The 3,634-nt window shown below is 33.2% G+C and overlaps 1 long non-coding RNA gene across 2 annotated transcripts; it reads left to right on the top strand.

The window, feature by feature from the left end:
- Positions 1-509: 509 nt before the first annotated feature.
- Positions 510-3,151, top strand: LOC107016183. 2 transcript variants are annotated; one of them, XR_003577756.1, is made up of 2 exons: positions 510-1,152; positions 2,667-3,151. It is a non-coding gene; the product is annotated as an uncharacterized LOC107016183 (long non-coding RNA). The 2 variants fall into 2 exon arrangements; XR_001456428.2 differs by having other exon boundaries at positions 1,660-3,151.
- The last annotated feature ends 483 nt before the right edge of the window (positions 3,152-3,634 follow it).

Here is a 3,634-nt window from a genome sequence, read left to right as displayed (position 1 = left end):
CAAAAATTCTGCAATGTACTCGGTTACAGTGGAAAGATAAGCAAGACAGTTNTAAGTTTTGAAGTGATATATGTTTTCATGTAGTTAATTTATTTCATAAAATATTCGAAAACCTTCTCAAAAGTTTGTTTAAATATTTGGTCAAGTACTCTAATTGTTAAATAGTAATTCGACTTTAAATTATTTGACTAAATTGATTATTTTTATCTCGTCAAGATTAAGAAACTCGTTAATTAATTATATTTAGAGCTCGTCCTACCTATGTTACGCCAATTTTATTAATAAGTTCCAATTAGATTAAATCAACAATGCATTTAGCTGCACAAAAGACCAATATTTTGGGCTCCTATGTTATTTTTTTATCCAACAGCCCACTACTTCAAAACCAAGCTATTTCAGGCCCCAATCCCTTTTTAAATCCTTAAGTTTCTTAACATACCAATTCAATTAGTCTATTTGTCCAAGTGACCCCAGCCCAACTATTTATACCCAACCCATTCAATACTAAAAGACCCAGCAACGATATCCGGCCGACCCACCCCACTTCTTTTTTCTTCCTCACAGTGAACCCATCCATCGCATGACTATTGTCGTCTTCCTCCAATTTGTACGTGATTTGTAGCAGACCAATTTGTCCTCGTCCTTGAAGAACCAGGTGTCTCGATCTTACTCCTTCTTCGTCCTTTGCTCAAAATTGGACGACCCTCACTTCTCTTCCGTTGGAATTGGTAAGACTCATGGTTATCCAACCTTATCCTAAGGGTGGGAATCGAAATTTCAAATTCAAAACCCATTCCATTTTCCCTCCTCACGTTTAGATCATATCTCCTTCTATATAAACCTTCTTTTACCTTCATTTGGGTTTGGTCTGGGTTTTTTTTTTTGAAAAAAAACAGTGGAAAAAGTTGGAGAAAATGTTGGGAAAAAGATTTTTTACTATGGGAAAGAATAGATTAGCTAAGAGATATAAGATAAGAATCGAAGTCAATACACGAAACTATTTTGGAAGTAGGTTCTGCAATTGTGAAGGTTCAAGGTGACGTTCCTTTGGTTCTGTTTTCTCACGATCTCGCTAGAGTTCTCGGAACTTACATTGTGTTTGTGGAAGTTCTGCTAGAGCTCTTTTAGTCTTAATTCGCTGCCCGTAGAAAGGTAACACTTCTTCCCTTCACAGTATTCTCTTTGCCTTTGCTATTTCGCTACATTGTTGTTATCTTTAGTTATGCTTTTTATCAGGTCGAGTTTTGGCGTCTTAACAAGCCTTGTTTGCCTCAAAATGATCTTTGTTTTTATTTCTAATATTGGTTCTAAAGCCATATATTATTGTAGTTAATGTTGTCATTTATCTTTTCTTTGTTTGGGGTTCATCTTCCCTTTCTCTAAATCTGTTATTTAAACATTGTCAAATTTGTTTTCTTTCTCTTTATTGTCTTGAGCACCCGAAGCTTCCATTCACTTTATGACTGCTAATGTTGTTTGTTCTTTCCTTTGAGATTAGGGCAGAATTTCAAAATCTCTTAATATGAAGTAGGTTGTTTGTCATAGTATTCTGTCTTTTTTTGATCAAATTCCATGGTCGTTCAATGTGTCTTGTAGCTGGTCGTTTCTTTTGCTTAAAACTAATGTGTTGCTTATATTTTGTTTTCTTGTTTGTTTAAGGTCTAATTTCTCTGGCGTGTTATCTTGTCTCAAATCTTCACTCAGTTCTCTTCTTACTCGAGTCACTTGTTCAAGCTATAATGGACTGATGCAGGCAGGGTAGTTTTCAATTTGCTTAGTGACGATAATATTTGTTTCGAATCGACTCTATTTTGGTTGAATTCCAACCTGTGATCTAGTTGAGTCCCTCTATTTCATGGAAGTTTTGGAATTAATTGACAGTTTGTTTAGTGTCGATAATATTTGTTTCGAATCGACTCTATTTTGATCGAATTTCAACCTGTGATCTAGTCTAGTCCCTTTATTGCGTGGAAGTTTTGAAATTAATTGACTGTTTACTTTGGTATAGGAGTAAGATTGTTCCTTCCTTTATGTATGTTTTTTAGCTATTGTGTTAAATTTTCTTTGCGGTTATGCTAGTTTAGGGGCTTGTTCCCAGCATGTTTTGAAGTGATGTTGTGAATCTATTCTTAAGTCGTATTCATGGGTTCAGTTTAGAGAATTCTCATTAATGTGTATCGGATGACGTTTTGAATCAAGTATCTCAATCTAATACTTTTACTTCACTGTTTCAATAATTGGTTTACTTTTGGCAAACTCACTTCATTGTATTACTTGTTTTTTAAAAAAAAAAATTAAGCTTCTATAATGATCCATTTCCTCTAATTGTTTACTGTTATAGATTTTAGACTTATTTTGCACGTGTATGGGTTGTTGCCTTTATTTTAAGTTGATTGTTGTCCATGAAGTAAATGATTAACAACCTTTTCAATCTAAAATGTTTTAATCTTATTTTTGCTTCAGGAAAGAAATTTAAATTTATTAGTCGTGTGGTTACATTATCTTTCGTGTCTGTTGAGTAGCGTGATAAGGTCGTGTTTGCTGGAACATGTTAGATTCATTAGTTTTTTGGAAATTTGTTCAAGCTGGAGTAGTCAATTTATAATCACTTTTGTTAATCCTACAATAAGATGCTAACTCTTGTTTATGCATTTTTTAATGTGAAGTATACCGAGTTCATCGAGAACTCCTTCCTTCCTGCATTTTGAGAAAACCATAAAGGCTTAGTTTCCTCTTTTTGAGTCAATCCATAAAATTTGATGGGCAGATTGTTGAAGTTGAACTAGCATGAAGATTGAAGAAAGCCGAAGAAGTTGGATTAGAAGATCCAATTCAGTATTATTTTGTATTTTGTTATTTTCGGGCTTAAGCCATTGTCGTTTATTTTCTGTATTTATTTTGTATTAATTATTTCCTTAGTTTAGAACAGGATGGAAGAAATGGGTCGAAAATCCAAAAAGTCAAATGGATCAAAAACCCAAAACAGGTGGGTCCAAAATTCTGGTCAAGGCAAACGGAACACGGATTTGGAATCAAATTTCTCCCCTCTCCTCTTTACTTATTTTTTTTATTATTTGTTGTTTTGTTTGTCGCTAGTTTAAAGCTAGAAGAATCCGAATCCCCAAAAAATGTCACTTTAGTTTTAACGGCTCGATCAAATCAAGTAAATATTTTTAAAGAATTTTACAAATTAAAATTCACTTAGATAAACAGTTTTCACTTACAAAACAATCTTAAATGATTCTTGGCAAGTTAGCAAACGTCTTAGATGCTTTCAAAACTTTTCTCAGACGTTAATAGGAATCCCTGACGAAAATTAACTTTTTTGGAGTCGCCACTTATTGGTACCTCTTTTTAACATATTTGGTCCAGTCTAAGCATGCTTTCCACTTGTTCTATCCTTTCAATATATCATTATTATCTTATCATAATTTCAAATAGATTTGGTCTTCAAATCAGCAGCTTCAGGGTTAGCCTACGTATGAAAAGTACAACACATTATTGGAGAAAATAAGATGAACATTAAAAAAAAAAGAGCAAAAATAATGAGATGAACATTAAAAATAAAAGCAAAACTAATAAGCATGAATATACCTGAATTAATTGATCTCATACTTCAGGCTCTACATTCCAC

The sequence above is a fragment of the Solanum pennellii genome, chromosome 4, assembly GCF_001406875.1.
Source record: "Solanum pennellii chromosome 4, SPENNV200".
In the NCBI taxonomy this organism is placed as follows: Eukaryota; Viridiplantae; Streptophyta; class Magnoliopsida; order Solanales; family Solanaceae; genus Solanum; species Solanum pennellii.
The sequence above is the reverse complement of the archived record's forward strand: the minus strand, read 5'-3'. Positions and strand labels throughout refer to the sequence as shown.